General features: G+C 43.3%; 1 protein-coding gene across 2 annotated transcripts in view; it reads left to right on the top strand.

Moving 5' to 3' along the window:
- Window positions 1-1,651: 1,651 nt before the first annotated feature.
- Window positions 1,652-20,666, top strand: part of FBXW7 (F-box and WD repeat domain containing 7) — a 224,502-nt gene continuing 205,487 nt past the window's right edge. For both annotated transcript variants that reach the window (XM_059876139.1, XM_059876140.1), the window contains exon 1: window positions 1,652-1,954. The gene's annotated coding sequence lies outside the window, so the exon portion shown is untranslated. The remainder of the gene's footprint in view (window positions 1,955-20,666) is intronic.

Consider the following 20,666-nt stretch of genomic DNA (forward strand, 5'->3'; position numbering starts at 1 on the left):
ATCCCTGGGAGGACGGCTCCCTTCTTTCGTCCCAGCAGTTCGCCTCTTTTTTCACTTAAGACTCAGGTTGGGACTCATTTCAACCGCAGCCCCATTTCCTTCGGGGGGAGAGGGGTAAGAGGGATGTGTTACAACTCGCATCTTTACAAATGCTACGCAGTTTACAAAGAGCTTGGACTTCCGTCAAACTCCTCTGAGCTCCGCGAGTGAGGGAGCCATTCATTCATTCATCAAACATTTGCTCTGCCTGACCACGCGTCATCGGGCGCTGGTGTCCCTCCACACCAGGGGAAGGGTGGGGCGCTCGCGCCCTCGAGCAGGTGCGGCAGATCAAGCTGTAAGATAACTTCTCGAGCAGCTGGGCTTTCCGAAGGCCCGTTTGGGGCCAAATGCCTCACCTTCGGGTGGTGCGCGCCCGAGCATGGCCGCGCGGCCTGGGCCTCCTCCTTGCTCCCCAAGGAGCAGTCACCACCTGCTCTGAAGGAAACCGCTACAGAGCAAGCTCTCTCCACCGCCCTCGGGTCAGGGGTAAGCTCAGGCGGCAGCTTAGGCTCCACGCGGCTCCTCCCCTTCCTCTCTTCTGTTCTGACGCGGCCGTAGAGGCGGCGGCAGCGACACCGAGTCCGCGGCCCGAGGCGCACCCACCCGCTCGCCGAGCCCGACTTCCTCTTCCCTTGGAGCGTCATCAGAGCGCGCCAGAGGCGCCTAGGGCGGGGTGGTCGGAAAGGTGAAAAAAGACTAGGGGAGTGAGCCTCCGAGCGGAGAGAGAAGGGAGGGGGTGGGGGAGAGAGCGGTTGCTAGGTGACTTGCGTCATTGTTGCGCGCCGTTTTCCTCCCGCCCCTCTCTCTGGAGTGAGGCGAGAGCCCCGCACTAAGCGAGGGAGACAGCGAGCTGAGCTCCGGGCGCTACCGCCGCCGCCGCCGCCGCGAGCGTGAGAGCCAGGGAGCATCTGAGAGACCCAGCGCCCGTGCACCGGCCGCCGCCAGGACCTCTGCCCTGACCTGGGCCGGCGGGAGCCGCGGCCACCTCTCTTCTCCCCCCCTCACCTTCCCGGCCGGCAGCCGCGGCTGCACACGCCGGAGCCCGAGCCGGAGCCGGTGGCTGGGGGGCAGGGAGGTGGCTACCTCGGACCGGGACTAGTCCGCTGCTCCGCGGGGAGAGGACGCTGAGGAGGGGCCGGAGCTTCTGTTGGTCCCGGGGCGCGGGGCGAGGGACCCCCAAGGTGGAGGGCGGGGGTCCCAGCCGCAGCGACACATGCGGGAGCCGGGAGCGGGGGCGGCGCCGAGCGGAGCCGGCCGGGTCCCCCACCTCGCCGCCGCCTCGGCCACCCGCCCGGGGCCGTAGCATCTCGCCGCGGAGTGCATGAGCCGGGGCTCCACGCCGGGCAGACGCCCCCCGGCTGGGGGGGCGGGGACCCCGATGTGAAGCGGCGGCCGGGGCGGCGGGGACAGCGGGACCGACGCCGCCGTCCTTCCCTTCCCTCCCCCGCCCCTCTGCCCCCTCGGGGGGTCTCCGTTCTCGGCCCGTCGCCGGCCCCCCGGCTCCTCGGCAAGGACTCCGGGAGGAGTTCTTAGAGCCCCCTCCCTGCCCCAGCCCCGAGGGCGGCGGGGCCGGGGGGGACCCGGGGGGCCGGCCGCAGCCTCCGCCCAGAAGAAACTTTATAAAACAAAAATCCGGAGCCTCCCAAACGGGACTGTCGGGGAGAAGTGGCCCGGGACGGGCAGAAGACCCAGCCTGAAGAGACCCAGGAAGAGGAAAAGAGGAGGTAAGCCGGGCCGCCGCTGCCGCCTCTGCTCCGGCCGCGCGGAAGAGACCCGGGTGGCCGCCCGGCTTGGCGGTCCCAGCCCCGCTTCTTGCTCAGCAACGCGCCGGAGCTGCCGCGGCTGCCGCCTCGGTCCCTAGGAGGACAGGAAACAGCCCGCTTTCTCAGCGCCGCCGGTTCTTTTCTAAAGTGTGAGTTCCCCGGGAAGGGGAGTTGAGGGGGGGGGGGGGGGCGTGTAGAAATGGGGAGGGTGCTGGGGCGTCCTCTGGAGTTTGGCCGATGTTTTCCAGGAGTGTTGGGAGTGTGTAGATGAGAGGGGTACCTTAGTCCTCGCTGCCGGGAGAGGCATCCGGCAGCCCTGTGTTTTGTGACCTTTAGCGCTGGGTACGTGGAATACGCACAGGTTTCTCTTCGAGGAGTTCTTTCTTCAAAGTGGACACTTGCACCTTTCTGGCCAGTAATTAGCAAAAGGAAATTGAGGAAGCCCGAGTCTATATGCGCACAAAGGACATCTCTGTAATATCTTTTTTCCTGGTACACCGGGTGGGAAACTGCGCTGTAGTTTCTGGCTCTGGGCAACTCATTTGGGTTCCCAAGGGGGAAGCTCTGACACTGTGAACCCCTGAAAGTAAAACTTTTTTTGGTCAGTCTTCTTTGAGAGATTTCATTTCAGGAGCAACTGGTATAGGAGTTATTTTTTTTACCTTCTCGTTTCCTGGGTGTAATTCCTGTGTATCCGGAGGATACTAACAGATTGCAGTTACTCAGGAAATTCTGGGTTCTTATGAATCGCAACTGATTTGGGGGAGAGAATTTAGTACTTTAACCAGTAAAAAAAGTTACTAAATTTTTCCTTAAGCGCTTTTTTTGGTAGCATATGTCCTACTTGATGACTTGAAGCTTTGCTTATTTATCTCATGCTTCTCTATACAGTGAGGAGAAACTTCTGATGTTTAATTCTTTGAAGAAGAATGTTTTTCCTCTTCCTTTATTTTAAAAGTGAAGTCTGTAAAATCTTTTACTTGTAATTTGGATATCCTCTCTGTGTGCCAAATTAAGGTGCAGGAAAAGTAATTAACATTTCATATATTTGTACAGACCATAAGCGTACGGTGGAATTTTATTTAACAGAACACAGGCAGTACTAAGAATTAGGGCCCCTCCAGACAGCTGTGTGAACTCACACTCTCTGAAGCCACTGCTGAGAGGGGCTTAGTGGGAATGAATGTAGAAAGTTTGTGGGAATGCGGGTATCTATGCTCTTTTCATTCAGGATCTTTTTAAAAACTTTCTCGAAACACTTTTCATCCTGAATTGTTTGTCTTTTGAAGAAATGAATTCTACAAGTTTATTAGCCTCTGAATTATGTAACGGTTCATTTATTTCTCCCAAACCTGTCTCAAGTTTCAAGACACATCCCAAATTTGTGTTTTGAGAACTGCTAGAACAAGCTGGCGTTCATCTTTTCCTGGTTTTGTAGATGTTGATTGCTTCTCTTTACCATCATCTTTCCTGACTTTTTGTTTGTCTTAGAATGATTTCTTCCACGCTCATCATCACTTTGCCCTCCTCTGGGACTTCTCCAGGTGTTTTGTTTTGTTTCTCTTTGTATGCCTTGTTCTTGTTATGCTTTTGTTAGAAGTCTTAAATTCTCTTTTAAATAGATACTGACATCAAAATATTGAGCAGTGTATGTAGTATTAGATGTGGAGTCAGCATCGAGTGTCTGCAGATCTGTTATTTTGTGACCTTGAGGAAGTCATATATTCCATACTTTCGAAAGATAGGAGGAAGAGAAATGTAGTTTTGCATAGGCTTATTTTGGTGGGGCGGAAAGGAGGACAGAGCAACAAACTAATCTGAGCGTATATTATACTCCATGAAAGTTGTTTACAACTTTAAGACTTGTATTGTTTTGACTATACATTGGTTAAAAATCATGGTATTTTATTGCGTATTTGAGTAGCAAAAAACAGCAAAATATTTGAGGGTCCCTGCCTTTGAGATGCTTTTGTGTCTGGGCGGCAGAGGCAATGGAACTTGCACAGAATTGTAGGAAAGGGAGAATGGACTAGTTTCCATCCATGACCACTCTGTTGGCTGCTGTTTGGTGCCTTATAGATGTAAATTTATTTGGACAGATTTCATTAGATGTTGATGTTGGACTATACAGAACTTACTGGAGTATCTCAGTCAGGGGAAGGTGTTTTTTTAGGAAGAAAAGAACAGGTGGAGATAAAGTGTTTTGAACTCTTGGAACTGGAGGGTGTGAGGGACACATGTAATTAGGAAGTTAACTTAGGGGAATATAGTGGGAATTTGTTGAGTAGGCTTAGGGCCAGTTTGTGTGGATACACGTTTACAGTCCGAAGAATGAATTGAGAGTAGTGTTTTTGAGAGGGTAGTTTTAGACCATTGAGGATAAATTGTATTTTAGGCCAAGAGGCATTGCACTTGGATTAGGATTTTAGTGTTCTAGGCAACTAACATTTTTACACCACAGTCAACCGAAGGGCTGTAACAGATGCAAGAGTGGAGGAGAAGATGCTCCCAGTATGTTAGTATGGTACTAGTGGTTTCTTATAAACAGTAATTTAAAATGGGGCAATGGACTTTGTTTTGGACATTACATTTTAGGGTTCAAGTTGGATACCGATGCAGTTTCAAAACAGTACAATGGTGAGTAATATGCTGAAAACTGGAGTCATTATTAAGTACTATGGTCTCTCTATAGTGTTTGTGGAGAGAATGAGCCGAAAAATGGGTACATTTACTTGGGAGGAGGGGAATTTGTTAGCAAAGATACAGGAAGAACAAAGAATGGATGAGACTGAAAGTGAATGAGAGTTGAAATTGAAAAGGAAGGAATGAGCTTTAAACATGGCCACTAGTTCAGTCTTAGGGCATATGGTTATCTTTGAAATAGCTAACAAGCTCTTCATAGGCTATATAGGTCCTTTGAGATTTAAGTTCAGAAGAATGTATAAAATTTCAGTTTTAAGGAACTTATACAAGAAGGGACAGATCTGTTTCATCAAATTCATCTTTTTAAAAGTTTGCCTTTCATTATTATCCTAAGTTTGGTCTTTAACATGATGAAGTGGTGCTAAAAATAGCTGGCAGAGAAGGCTACTTCCCCTGCTGCAGTTGGTGAGTGTCTTTGTGTCCCATACAATGGAGGGGATATCCCTGTGTTGGCACAGCATGCTGAAAATGCCTTAAAAACCTTTCTATTAAAAAACAAGCGAAAACCAATTTGGCACTTAAAAGAATTTAGACATCTTCGAAGCATTTATAGGCACTGGAAGACTGATCTTTAAGAAATTAAAAATATTAAAAATTTTTGCAGTGAAAGTTGCATATAGGGTATTCTCTAACAAGGCCTTTCCAGGTGATGCAATAGTAGAGAATCCACCTGCCAATGCAGGAGATGCAGTTTGATCCCTGGGTCAGGAAGATCCCCTGGAGAAGGAAATGGCAACCCACTCCAGTACTCTTGCCTGGGAAACGCCATGGACAGAGTGGCCTGGTGGGCTACAGTCTGTGGGGCCTCCTAAGAATTGGACACGACGGAGCACAGCACAGCATCATCAGCATCTAACAAGGATTAAGGATTACGAGGTAGGAAATACATTATGGCGCTTTTTTGTGCTCCTTCGTTTGATCACCGTTTTAGTAGCTTCTTTGGCTTCTTCCTCAGAGCAGTAGTGGGAATGGCCGTAGCTATTCAGGCAGGGCGCTGCATCTGAGGTGGCTCCAGGACTTGGGATGTGTGCCGTGTGTGCCTTCTCTTCTCACCCTCTGCTGCTGCTAAGTCGCTTCAGTCGTGTCAAACTCTGTGCGACCCCATAGATGGCAGCCCACCAGGCTCCCCCGTCCCTGGGATTCTCCAGGCAAGAACACTGGAGTGGGTTGCCATTTCCTTCTCCAATGCATGAAAGTGAAAAGTGAAAGTGAAGTCACTCAGTCGTGTCCGACTCGTAGCGACCCCATGGACTGCAGCCCACCAGGCTCCTCCGTCCATGGGATTTGCCAGGCGAGAGTACTGGAGTGGGTTGCCATTGCCTTCTCCTCTCACCCTCTAGTTTCCACATTTTTTCTGCAGGTGAAGTCGTGTTTTGATGAACTTTAAAGGGCCTTTTTGGGTTGACTTGATCTACTAGTAAAGACAGTGGGGAAGATGGGGCTTGTAGTAGCGAGTGTGCTCTGCCTTAGCAACTTTGGGACTCATTTGGGATGAATAAAAGAGTTGTGTGTGTGTGTGTTTAAACATTGGGTGATCCCAAGCCCACATGTAGTTAGCAGCAGCCCAATTCGCATACTTGAAGGTGGTTCTTGGAGAAACCTTGTGTTTCCCTCCAGCATCTCATTGTGCAGAGGAGGGGTTGGCAAACTTTTCTTTGTGAAGGGCCAGTTAGTAAATAGTTTAGATTTTGTGAACCACATGGGCTCTGTTGCAAAGATTCAGTTCTGCTGTTGAAGTGTGAACGCAGCCACAGACAGTATGTAAGTGAATGTGTGTGACTGTGTTCTAATAAAACCATACACATAAAAACCAGGTAGACTGGGTTTGGCTGGTAGTTTAGGGATCCCTGGTCTAAAACACTGCCAAGCCCACTGACATGTGTGAGCTTCCTTCCACTACAGAGCTGGGACTGGCTATTTTAGCTGGTCTCTGCTTTCTCAATGGGATGTATTTCCTGGAGGCTGTCTTAAAACGATCCTGCAGAGTCTTCTATTCAAAGGTCCTTTTGCCTCCACAGTGATGAAACCTATGGGCTGAGGAGTGGAGGCAATGCCATCTGTAAAGGGATGCAACCAAAGAGTAGGGACTGCTGAATTTCTCATTCAAAGACACCATAGCATATAAGGTGCCATATGGTGATATACTGGCTGTGTATCGGGGCCAGAAGCATCTCTGAAGTATCTTTGAAGAAACTTGTGAGTATAATTTTGAAAGGTTCTGAAAATAAGCTGTAGAGCATTTACTTTAGATGTAAAATTAGAATTGTTCATGGTTTGTTTGAATCAGGTGAAAGTGCTAATCAAACCTTAAGATCCTTAAAGTTTGACCCTTCTGTTTCTTAAAGCTTTGGTGATCTTTTTGCAATGCCCTTCAGTGGGTAGAATTACTGGCTCCACAATTTTTGTTAATTTCAAGTATTAGATCTTAACTGATCACTTAAATCACTTAATTGTGTACTTTAAAAAGTTTTGCTGTGTTCTTAAGGTTAAATGTAGCATGGGTTATAGATTCACCCAACAAATAAATCTCAAATGTGTTGTTTAGAAAGGACAGTTCATTTTGTTCAATGTTGCATCATAGCTAATATCAAAACTTTTGTTTCATTTGTTAATATTGGATGGTGGTATATTTTTACCCTGGTTTCATAGGACTTATTTATCTCAGGCAGGGGAAGGGATTATTCTTGCAGTAGTGACCACTTTTTAGTTTCAAACCTGCTTTTACTTTACATAATGTTTCTACATGTAATTGATAACTTCAGTTCCTCTTCTTTTAAAAAAGGAGTCTGACAATTTTACACAGCCTGACAATTTTAGTATACCTTTTAGAAAGAAGGTTACTGTGACCTTGCTTTCTCATTCATTAGGAGAGGATTGTTTCTTTGCTCTTTTCAAGTCTTCCTTTTATTTCAAGCTTAAGGATTAGTGGCAGTTTAAAAGACACAAGGTGTCTGTCTCCTATCTGCAAATATTCCAAATAGAAATATTCTATATTGGTGACACTTTCAGTGGACTAGGGAAGAGAGGTGTATAATTTTTTTTTTTAACTTGTAGCTGAATTGTCATTACCAACAGATGAGTAAAGTTGTTTCCAAATAATGGACTCCTGCTGTTAAACATTTCTACTTTGTGTCTTTTCCCTACCCAGTGGCAAGCCAGTCTGTCTGATGCCTCAGTGTAGTAGATTTTGGCTACTTTCTTGTGATACCTCATTGATACTGTATCCTCATCCCTTTTACAACAGGTTTAGAGTGTTTTCTAAATCTGCTGGACGTTTTCTGAACACTATGGGATATATATTTTCTAATAATTACACTTTTACACACATGTATAGTTAGCAGTTCGTCCTAGTCTGTCATCAGAATTGCGAAATACTTGAGGGAATATCTGTGCTTGATTTGGATATTGAGTGACAGAATGTATAGCAGTTTTTCTAAAATGTTCCCTTAAAAAGTTTTGAGTAACAACTGATTTCTCTAAAACTGTAAGCTAATAGAAGAAAACATGTTTGTGTTGTATTATCCTGCGATGTTGGATGTTGAAAAGTAATGAACAAAATGCAACAGATGTTATTGCTTGGTATCTTGTCTTTTTGCTCTCTTCCCCTTCACCTAAGGGATGGATTGTAGCTCAGTCAGATACTGTGCAGTTTCTGTTGCTTTGCTGTTTCGCCTCCGCCCTGTTTTTCCAGCTGAAGGTTAGCTACTGGAAATCTGGTGGCTTTAGGCAGGAGGTTGCATGAGCTGTGTGTGTGTCTGTGTGCACACGAGTCATGCTAGATGCTCCTTCATGGCTGCTGTGGAATTTAGGACCTATTAAAAAGATAGTGGTGCAAAGTATTTTTAATGTCACTTGGGCGTTCTTCTGAGAGATTCACCATAGGACAAGATCCTGAACCCATCAATATATGTTAGGCCAGATGGGAAGTGTCAAAACAAATTGCTGGTTTGTTTTTAGAAGAAAGTATGTATCTTAGTGAGACTTTTAGGATGGCATGCTTTTTAGGCAGTTAGCGGGTAGTAATAGACCTTTGCACAACATCTCTAGGTCTGAGAAGGACTTGCCCCACTAACATTGTTGTTCAGCCGCTCAGTCTTGTCCAACTCTCTGCGGCCCCACGAACTGCAGCACGCTGGTCCTCCTTTCCTCTGTCATCTCCTGGAGCTTGCTCAAACTCATGACCGTTGAGTCAGTGATGCCATCCAACCATCTCATCCTCTGTCGTCCCCTTGTCCTCCCGCCTTCAATCTTTCCCAGCATCAGGGTCTTTTCCAATGAGTCAGCTCTTTGCATCAGCTGGCCAAAGTATTGGAGCTTCAGCATCAGTCTTTCCAATGAATATTCAAGGTTGATTTCCTCTTGGATTGAGTGGCTTGATCTCCTTGCAGTCCAAGGGATTCTCAAGAGTCTTCTCCAGCACCACTTACAATGGTGGGTAACTTAGAACTGTCTAATGGTAGAAACTATTATACATACCTGGAACACACAACATGTTGCTAATTTCTCATTTCTCTCATAAAAAACATTGATGCTCTGGAAGCAGAAGCCCTGTTAGTTAGGCAATACTTTCCTTACCTTTGTGGCCTAGGACAAGCTACTTAGCCTTTTGCTATCGACTTCATCACCTGTTGATGGGGATGTGTCTTACACAGGGTTGTTGTTAGGATTAAATGGGATAATGTAAAACATATGCGAAGCTCTTCCAGTGCCTGGCATATAGTAAGATGACCCATGACTGTTAACTTACTATCTTTTAAAGTATAAAAGATAAAAGGTAAAGATCTTTTAAAGTATAACATAGACAGAAGGCTAATGTCAGGCTTTATATTGCCCAACACGTAAATTCAGCCTTGAGTTTAACAAATTATTCTAAAGTAATTCTGCAGTGTTTTCAAAAGCCTCTGAAACAGTGTATGATTCATTAACATTTTTATTTAAAAAAATCTTAAAGAAATGGCAGAACTGCTGTGCTTATTATTTATAGAAAAGAAAGACTTATTTAAACATAACTAGAACTTGAATTTATCCCTAAAGACCTCAATAGTGCTTAGATTAGAAAGGACTCTTTTTGGAATAATTTATTGATTATGTCTGAAAGTGACTATGGTTTATATTGTCCATTTAGAAATAGCAGTATGTAATTGGGTTATCAAGCCATTTAATTGTCCATCTCTAACACTTGAGAATAAAAAACTTTGAAAAAATCATGAAATTTAATAAGTTTTATTTGTATCAGTACATCTCAAATTAAGATGGAAGGAATTTTATTTAGGTGATTTTGTTTTAACTAAATTTTTAGCTTTCTTCTTTTTCTAAAATGATGAGAGGGAGGAAGGGATATTCCTTTTTCATGCTTAATATTTATTAAATGCAGGATCAGCTTTCAGAAATAACTTTTCCTTTACTTGGCAGAATCACTCTTCTATTGGCCAGTTCAAGAAATAAATGCTTCTTAATAGTTTTTTGTATTTGGAAAGTATTTCTACTTTGAGAACAGTTTGCCTATATCTTCATAGTTTGTTTATTTAATAGAACTGTATGTTTAAGATAAGTGTATGAAAACAATCTGAAGGCAGAAAGAAAAGACTGAGATACGTTCCTTAGCACTGTTTTTCTTGCCAACTGTTGTCCTCGTTCTCATGCAGAAATTAGATTGACATATATTAGTGGATCTCTGGTTAAGTAATTTAACGAGTATTTTAATTTTTAAACAAATTCAATCTCTTAAATATTTTTCTTTGGTGGTTGCAATTGGAGTTTTAATTCTGGAGTTATGCTTCTTTCCATTTTAGACATTTTCAGAAAGAATTATGGTTATGAATAGGTTACTGGATAGGTGGGAGAAGAGCATAGTCTTTCTAGTGAGTTTAATTTCTTCCTGTTTGTTTATTATGTCTGTAATATCAGAGGCTATTTAAATAAATACATGGGTCATTAGCTTTCTTTTGCATGATTGGTGGTCTCTTCATTGATGGGGTGACTTTGATAATATAACCTTTGGAATGCAGCTGTAATAAATGGGGAACATTTTTTTCTACCTGAATATTACATAGGTAGGCTTTTTTTTAATTAGAGAAATATGGAAATTTTAACTCACTATATTAGAAATTTAGAGTAGGAAACAAAAGATTTCCAAGTTTTGTAAAGGCCTGTTAGGAGGAGAGGAGAGATGGGATGTGCAGAGGAGGGGAGACACCCAGTGAAGGAGGGAACGAAGCAGCAGGTTGGGGAGAAGGCCCAGGACTTGTTGAGATGAGCCTTAGTCAGAGGCCACACCCTGTTATTTCTCTGGGTTGTGGACATGGGGTGTTACCACTTGTTATCTACCACCCTTTGAAATGTCGATTAGATGCTTGACTCTAGTTCCTAGTTTTTCAACATCTGGATTATTTAAACCATTGGAGTCTTAATCTGTGTGGGATAATCTGTGTATTCTAGGGTGGGAAAATTTCCATAGTACCTGCTCGAGGAGGGGCGGACATACAGTTTTTGAGTGTGTTGGAGTTTCCTTTTTGTTCTGTTTCATTGTTTTTCCTCATGGACCACATTCCCCTCATTGGCCGCATTTCCCTAGCTTTGCCTAAGAAGGGTATTTGTGATTCTCTGTATGTGACAGAGCAGCTGAGAGGTAGGCCTTGGAGTTAACAGCCCCAGGTTCCATCTGAGCTGCTTTGTGACCTTGGGCAAGTTATTTGTTCAGTATGTGAACCTGTAAGACTGAGATGATGATAATAGTACCTCTCTCTTAGAGGTTAAGAGGGTTAAGATAATGGATCACAGTGTCTGGCTCAGAGTTAGTGCTCAATAAATGGTCATTATTGCAAGAGTAATAAATATTATACTATTATTGTTATTTTTGTGTTGCTCAAGGCCCTTGTGACCTTTGTTTTTGAATATGTCACTCCTTTGAATACTGCTTTTATTCAGCAGTGATGTTCATTGAACACTTACTGTGCCAGGCATTGATCTAAGTGAACAGAACATTATAATCCGTGCCCTCTTGAGGCTTACATTCTGGTTGAAGGGTACAGAATACGTAAAAGCAGAGCAGATGACCCGTCTCTCATCCTGTGAAATTCGGTGTTTGGCCTCCTATGTCTGAGCCTCCACTGACCAGCCCTGCGGGTCTTCACCTGTGGGTCTTTGGTGTTTGCTCCTGTTGCTGTGCTTCAGAGGCTTTGTGGCAGGAGCACCCTAATAGCACATATCTAGTTCCTAAAGTTGGTACTGGGCATACATACAGTTAGTGCTTAAAAAATACTTGTTAATTTGTCCTGAGTTGAGGTTGAGTCTTTTTATTTAACTTACACTTGTGTGGATTATTATAGTTTTTACTTCCAGATAATATTTTCAAGTATCAGATGAAAAAGGCTGAAACGTGAATAAGAGACAACGGAATGGTGCTTATAGTAGGGACCGGAGCTCTGTGTAGGGTTCCATGCAGGCTGGCTGTGTGATTTTTTGGCAAGCTTTTTAACCCTCGGCCTCAGTTTCTTCATTTGTAAGATGGAGAAAATAAAAACTACCTCACTGATACTATGTTGTTAGGTTAAATGAGATAATAGATGAGAAGCATAGAACACTGCTTAGCACATAGCAGTAGCCTCAGGGAACATTTGGCAATATCTAGATGTTGTTTGTGGTGATCACAGCCAGGGAGGCGTGTGTGAGGGGGTGCTGTAGTATCCAGTGGGTCGAGGCCAGGTGTAGTCATGGTGCAGGACAGCACCCTGCAACTGAGGATTATCTGGTCCGAAAGGTCAGTGGGGCCAAGGTTGGGAAATCTTGCTTTATCATTAAGCAGTTTCTCTTTTGTTTATTATCTTTGTAGTATAAGGTACTTTGCTAGTTAGATTCTGTATAAATACTGACTTCCTTCACTTGTAACTAAAAACTGATATTGTGTGCAGTGTATATATTTATGCATTTTGCGTGTTGTGTATGTGTACATGTGTATATACTTTTATGAGTGTCTCTGCATCTTCCTATTTTCTCTGCTTGGAGTATTATTTTCATTTCATCTGTGAACACTTATCTAAGACTGAACTACCCTCTCTTCTAGGAAACCTGTCCTGGTTAGTGTGACAAGATGTTTTTTCTTCTGGTTACCCATGGTATCTATGTGGCTTTTATAGCACTTAACATAGTTATTTCTATTTTCCTGGTTGGTCAGTTCTTTGAGGACAAGGATTCTTTCTTCCTCATTTTTCAAGAAGTATCAGTTCAGTTCAGTTGCTCAGTTGTGTCCAACTCTTTGCGACCCCATGAATCGCAGCACGCCAGGCCTCCCTGTCCATCACCAACTCCCGGAGTTTACTCAGACTCACGTCCATCGAGTCAGTGATGCCATCCAGCCATCTCATCCTCTGTCATCCCCTTTTCCTCCTGTCCCCAATCCCTCCCAACATCAAAGTCTCTTCCAGTGAGTCAACTCTTTGTGTGAGGTGGCCAAAGTACTGGAGTTTCAGCTTTAGCATCATTCCTTCCAAAGAAATCCCAGGGCTGATCTCCTTTAGAATGGACTGGTTGGATCTCCTTGCAGTCCAAGGGACTCTCAAGAGTCTTCTCCAACACCACAGTTCAAAAGCATCAATTCTTCAGTGCTCAGCCTTCTTCACAGTCCAACTCTCACATCCATACATGACCACTGGAAAAACCATAGCCTTGACTAGACTGACCTTTGTTGGCAAAGTAATGTCTCTGCTTTTCAATATGCTATCTAGGTTGGTCATAACTTTCCTTCCAAGAAGTAAGCATCTTTTAATTTCATGGCTGCAGTCACCATCTGCAGTGATTTTGGAGCCCCCCAAAATAAAGTCTGACACTGTTTCCACTGTTTCCCCATCTATCTGCCATGAAGTGATGGGACCAGATGCCATGATCTTCGTTTTCTGAATGTTGAGCTTTAAGCCAACTTTTGCACTCTCCTCTTTCACTTTCATCAAGAGGCTCTTTAGTTCTTTACTTTCTGCCATAAGGGTGGTGTCATCTGCATATCTGAGGTTATTGATATTTCTCCTGGCAATCTTGATTCCAACTTGTGCTCCTTCCAGCCCAGAGTTTCTCATGATGTACTCTGCATAGAAGTTAACTAAGCAGGGTGACAATATACAGCCTTGACGTACTCCTTTTCCTATTTGGAACCAGTCTGTTGTTCCATGTCCAGTTCTAACGGTTGCTTCCTGACCTGCATATAGGTTTCTCAAGAGGCAGGTCAGGTGGTTTGGTGTTCCCATCTCTTGAAGAATTTTCCACAGTTTATTGTGATCCACACAGGATCCAAGAAGTATCTCCTCCCCCTAAATGCCTACCTAACATTGGCTGCCACGTGTGTGCTCAGTCACTCAGTTGTGTTGGACTCTTTGCAACCCCATGGACTGCAGCACGCCAGCCTTTGGAGTTTGCTCAAACTCATGTTCATTGAGTCAGTAATGCCATCCAACCATCTCATCCTCTGTCGTCCCCTTCTCTTCCCACCTTCAATCTTTCCCAGCATCAGGGTCTTTTCTGATGAGTCAGCTCTGGCCAAAGTATTGGAGTTTTGGCTTCAGCATCAGTCCTTCCAATGAATATTCAGGACTGATTTCCTTTAGGATGGACTGATTGGATCTCCTCGAAGTCCAAGGGACTCTCAAGAGTCTTCTCCTACACCACAGTTCAAAAGCATCAGTTCTTTGGTGCTCGTCCTTCTTTATGGTACAGCTCTCACATCCATTTGGGATTCTGTGGTGGCTCAAATGGTTCGGTCCCTGGGTTGGGCAAATCCCCTGGAGAAGGAAATGGCAACCCATTTAAGTATTCTTCTCTGAAGAATTCCGTTAACAGGGGAGCCTGGCAGGCTACAGTCCACGCAGTCGCAAAGAGTCAGACACTACTGAGCAACTAACTTTCTCACATCCATACGTGACGACTGAAAAAAACCATAGCTTTGACTGTACGGACCTTTGTTAGCAAAATAATATCTCTGCTTTTTAATAAGCTTTCTAAGTTTGTCGTAACTTTTCTTCCAAGGAGCAAACGTCTTTTAATTTCATGGCTGCAGTCACCATCTGCAGTAATTTTTGAGCCCATGAAAACAATCCGTCACTGTTTCCATTGTTTTCTCCTGTATTTGCCATGAAGTGATGGGCTTAAAGCTCAACATTCAGAAAACGAAGATCATGGCATCTGGTCCCATCACTTCATGGGAAATAGATGGGGAAACAGTGGAAACAGTGTCAGACTTTATTTTGGGGGGCTCCAAAATCACTGCAGATGGTGACTGCAGCCATGAAATTAAAAGATGCTTACTCCTTGGAAGGAAAGTTATGACCAACCTAGATAGCATATTGAAAAGCAGAGACGTTACTTTGCCAACAAAGGTCAGTCTAGTCAAGGCTATGGTTTTTCCAGTGGTCATGTATGGATGTGAGAGTTGGACTGTGAAGAAAGCTGAGCACTGAAGAATTGATGTTTTTGAACTGTGGTGTTGGAGAAGACTCTTGAGAGTCCCTTGGACTGCAAGGAGATCCAACCAGTCCATTCTGAAGGAGATCAGCCCTGGGATTTCTTTGGAAGGAATGATGCTAAAGCTGAAACTCCAGTACTTTGGCCACCTCACACAAAGAGTTGACTCACTGGAAGAGACTTTGATGTTGGGAGGGATTGGGGACAGGAGGAAAAGGGGATGACAGAGGATGAGATGGCTGGATGGCACCACCAACTCGATGGACTTGAGTCTGAGTGAACTCCGGGAGTTGGTGATGGACAGGGAGGCCTGGTGTGCCGCGATTCATAGGGTTGCAAAGAGTCAGACACGACTGAGCGACTGCACTAAACTGATGGGACTGGGTGCCATGATCTTCATTTTTTTTGAATGTTGAGTTTTAAACCAGCTTTTTCACTCTCCTCTTTCACTTTCATCAAGAGGCTCTTTAGCTTTTCTTTTTCTGCCATGAGGGTGGTTTCATCTGCATATCTCAGGTTATTGATATTTCTCCTGGCAATGTTGATCCCAGATTGTGCTTCATCCAGCCCAGCATTTCGCATGATGTACTGTGCATGTAAGTTAAATAAGCAGGGTAACAATATACGGCCTTGACACACATCTTTCCCAATTTGGAACCAGTCCTTTGTTCTGTGTTGGGTTGTAACTGTTACTTCCTGACCTGCATTTAGGTTTCATGGCAGACAGGTAAGGTAGTCTGGTATTCCCATCTTTTAAAGAATTTTTCACAGCTTGTTGTGATCCACAGAGTCAAAGGCTTTAGCGTAGTCAGTGAAGCAGAAGTAGATATTTTTCTGTAATTCTCTTTTTCTATGATCCAATGGATATTGGCAATTTATACAGCCTAGTAGGTGTATATTAAGTTAAAAATGAGTGGAAGAGAGAAAAATCAACTGGGAAGATTTTTAATAGGCTCTACATGAAAAGAATATTATTTTGTCACCTGTGTTGTTTTACTGTCTTCAAGTTTAGTTGGTTTACAATGTTGTGTTAATTTCTGCTGTGCAGCAACGTGATTCAGTTATGCATGTATGTATATATTTATTTTTTCATGTTCTTTTCCATTGTGGTTTATTACAAGATATTGACTATATTTCCCTGTACAGTAGGACCTGATTGTTTTTCTGTTCTGTATGCAGTAGTTTACATCTACCAACACTGAGCTTTGAGTGCATCCCCTCTCCCGCCGCCTCCGCACGTCTGATATCTATGTCTGTGAGTCTGTCTCTTTAGTAGATAAGTTCATTTGTGTCATGTTTTAGATTCCATATGTAAGTGATAGCATGTGGTATTTGTCTTTCTGTTGACAGTCATTGTTTTGATTATCATTGTTACCATTTACTGAATGTGTGCTATATGTCAGGCACTGTGCCAAGGATTTTTACTGCTTTTTAAATTTATTCCTCACAACAGTCCCTATGCATGGGTAGTAATAAGCCAGTTTCATGACAGAAGAAACAGCTTCACAACATTTTCTAAGAACATATAGCTAGCAATTTGAACTTGCAGACCTGGGTTTCAAATCCAGATCCATCAGCTCTGTGGCCTCTGCTTCTAATTGCTGTGACGCAGCCTTGTGAGTTTCAGCGGAGGAGTGACTGGCAGTGCTGAGGTAGGAGGTGAAGGTCATGGGATTTCAGCCTGTACAGATGTTGGAAGGAAGGAGCCAGATAGACTCGTGGAGAAGCAATTCCCAGGTTTATGTTCCTTATACAAAATAATTATAGAATTTAAACTTGTGATTTAAGTAGCTTGCCTTAACCTGCCTCTTTTATTAAGTTTAATCTTGTCTTGGTATTACCATCAGGGCAGGTGTCTTAGATACAACTTTAGCAGAAGGAGAAATCAATATAGGTAAAATCTAAAAATATCGTGGAGCAAAGTGATTCTTAGTTTTTTTCTATGTGTAAAATGTGTTTTGTAGTTAAGAGTTAAATCTTTTGAAAGAGAGTCTTGTTTAGGGGATGAGCCTCAAAATTATGTTGTTTAGGACTTGAAAACTTTTGATTTAGTATGCCTGGAAGGTATAGCAGATAATTTGAGAGTCAACACTTCCTAATCTCTAACATATAAATTATTTAAGTTGATATCTAGTTTATTTTTATGTGGTTTCTTAAAGTTTTTGTTTCCTGAGATAGTTTGTTACTTAAAAAAAAATTACTTTCTCCTTCCTTCTCATACTATGTACAGGAATGTTCCTTACCCAGTTAGTTTATTTAGAGATGTGTTACATTTAATCAGTATAGTGGGAGCACAGTCTTGACATCTGTGTGCTGTTTTTACTCATTACGGAAGTTAAATACTTTTAAATTTTATTTTTTTACCTTAAAAAGAGCTAAACCTGGATATTGGTCTTAAAAAAGTTTCCTAAAAGAATTTCTCTTTTCTCTTGACTGTGTTTTAAATACTGTATTTGTAACCATAGTTACATATATTTGAACTTTGCTCCTTTCAGAATTATATAATTCAGTGCTTTGTAAAATTTTATCAAAAATTACATGTAAACACTTAAGAGCAGTGTACTGAATTATGTTCCATTAAAAATGCCTGAGTGAAATTGAGTTCTGGTAAATATGAATTTAGGGTTGAGAGGGAAGGGCATATGTGTATGCATGTGGCTAATTCGTGTTGAATCTATGTTGGAAACCATCACAATATTTAAAGTAATAATCCTCTAACTAAAAATAAAATTAAAAAAATAATTTAGGGTTGGAATACAGGGAATCAGATAATCATGTCAAGATTTTAGGATTTAAGATCTTAGGCTCATTAGTGAAAGTGAAAGGAAAGTTGCTCAGTTGTGTCCGACTCTTCGCGACCCCATGGACTGTAGCCTACCAGGCTCCTCTGTCCATGGGATTCCCCAGGCAAGAGTACTGGAGTGGGGTGCCATTGCCTTCTCCTTTCACATTATCTACCACAGGTTGACTTTCTTTCTGTTTTTCAGACAAACAAGCTTTATTTTCACTTTGCAAGCTTGCATAATTATAAAAAATGCTGTTTTGTAAAAAGTTTAAAGTTATACAAACTTTATAAATAACCCTGCAACCATGCATAGTAGATAGTCAAGTAAATGTGCAATAACTTTGAACTACATCAGCTGTAAATCACATAGTTTCTTTGTAATTCGTGGGCTTGGTCATAGGTGCACTTGTCTCCAGGCGTAAAGGTTGGGTTTCAGTATTTTAGTGTCCTATTTCCAACATTCATACGTCTTCACACTTGATCAGGTGGAACTGAATTCAAGCTAGTGATGAAAAACTTATTACCAGAACCACTGTTGGAGTTCCTAAATTTAGCGTGCATCAGGATTACCTGGAAGGCTTGTTAAACTATAAATTGCTGGTCCCCAAATCTAGTATTTGAGTCAGTAAGTCTGGGGTGAGACCCAGGAATGTAATAAATAATTCTTACAAGTTCATAAGTGATACTATTGATCGAGGGACCAAACTTTGAGAACCACTGTATTATTTTACTAATGAATCATTATCATTATGCTGCTAAGTCACTTCAGTCGTGTCAAACTCTGTGCGACCCCATAGATGGCAGCCCACCAGGCTCCCCCGTCCCTGGGATTCTCCAGGCAAGAACACTGGAGTGGGTTGCTATTTCCTTCTCCAATGCATGAAAGTGAAAAGTGAGAGTGAAGTCGCTCAGTCATGTCCGACTCTTCGAGACCCCATGGACTGCAGCCCACCAGGCTCCTCCCTCCATCCATGGGGTTTTCCAGGCAGGAATACTGGAGTGGGGTGCTATTGCCTTCTCTGCATTATCATTATACTAATTTTTAAAAGTTCAAGACCCTGAATACACAGATTAAGGCCTTGATCTTGTAACCTTAATTGAAAGTGAAAGTGAAGTCACTCAGTCGTGTCCAACTTTTTGTGACCCCATGGACTGTAGCCTACCAGGCTTCTCTGTCCATGGCATTTTCCAGGCAAGAATGCTGGAGTGGGTTGCCATTTCCTTCTCCAGGAGATCTTCCCTACCCAGGGATTGAACCTGGGTCTCCTGCATTGTAGGCAGACGCTTTACCCTGTGAGCCACAAGGGACATAAGTACCCAGTTGTAGACATCAATTAAAAGAAAAGGTTATTATTTGTTTGTTTTTGGTTGCACCAGATCTTGATTGCTACATGCGGGCTACTTGCTAGTTGCAGTGCTTAGTCTTCTCATTGCGACGGCTTCTCTTGTTGCGAAGCATGGGCTCGAGAGCGAAGGCTCAGCGGTTGTGACACATGGGCTTAATTGCTCCTTGGCATGTGGAATCTTCCTGGGCCAAGCAGCAAACCCGTGTCCCTGGCAGGCAGATTGTTATCCACTGTGCCACCAGGATGTCCCAAAATCAGTTTTTCATGTTGCAGTTGTGACCTGATCCCACTCCTTGGTGATTTCTACCATTTTTTGATTATAAAGCAACAACATTAGCTGTATAAACCAGTATTTATTTGGATTTGAATATTGCATTTTAGTATCTGGTTTGTGTAAAATATTGTTTGAAAGACTTCTGTGGCCTAAATAATGTGTTATTCTCTTTAAAATATCCTGAAAAATAGTGTTGTACCTGCTTTGAAAAGACTGAATAGCATCCAGGAACCTTAAAGGCACAGAAAAGGAAGTACTGAGTATTAAGAAAAAAATAAGCCTCAAACGTTATCCTCTCCATGAAAAGAAACATAAACTATTTTGGCCAAATGCACTGGGTCTTCTGGGACTGAGCGTTTCTAACAGACCTCTAGGTGATGCTGATTTTGTGGCTGCAAAGCTATTTTGCAAAGGAAAGCCCCCAAATGTTAGTTTTTTTTCCTTTTGATTGATTGACTGATGGCCGTGCTGGTCTTCACTGCTGCTCAGGCTTTTCTCTAGTTGAGGCGAGCAGGGTCTACTCTCTAGGTATGGTGTGTGCGCTCAGGAGTTCTGGTTCCCGGGCCCCAGAGCACAGGCTCAGTGGTTGTGGTACATGTGGGATCTTCTGGAACCAGGGACTGAACCCATGTCTCCTGCATTGGGAGGCTGACTCTTTACCATTGAGCCACCAGGGAAGCCCTACAATGTCAGTTTTTAATGTTTCCATTTAAGTTTCAACTAGCATTTAACACAGGAGCAGACATAATACTTGAACCTGTAAACATGTCATTAAGGTTACAAACTGCAGTTGCTACTTGTTGTTTAGTTGCTGGGTCATGTCGGGCTCTTTTGCAGCCCTTTGTTCTGTAGCCCACCAGTGTCCTCCGTCCATGGGATTCTCCAGGGAGGAATACTGGAGTGAGTTGCCACTTCCTTCTAAGGGGATCTTCCCAACCCAGGAATCAAACACCCCCGTCCCCTGCATTGGTAGGCAGATTCTTTACCACTGAGCCACCAGGGAAGAGCCCAAAAAATACAGTAATAATTTTAAACCATGCCCTGGCAGACTCATACAGTTAAATAAAACTAGAAGTCACCACAGGGGGACAGCAGTATCCTTGTCAAATACACAGTTTGCTGCTTGTAGATGTAACTGCTATAATAATATGATATTATTATGAAAATAATATCGATGTCAGCATTTGGGTGCTTAATGTGTGCCAGGCGCTCTTCTGTGTTCCTTGTGTATGTTAACTCATTCTGTCGTCACTGTCGCCCACTGAGGCTGCTGCTGCTGCTGAGTCGCTTCAGTCGTGTCCGACTCT

Source organism: Bos taurus, chromosome 17 (assembly GCF_002263795.3).
Source record: "Bos taurus isolate L1 Dominette 01449 registration number 42190680 breed Hereford chromosome 17, ARS-UCD2.0, whole genome shotgun sequence".
In the NCBI taxonomy this organism is placed as follows: domain Eukaryota; kingdom Metazoa; phylum Chordata; class Mammalia; order Artiodactyla; family Bovidae; genus Bos; species Bos taurus.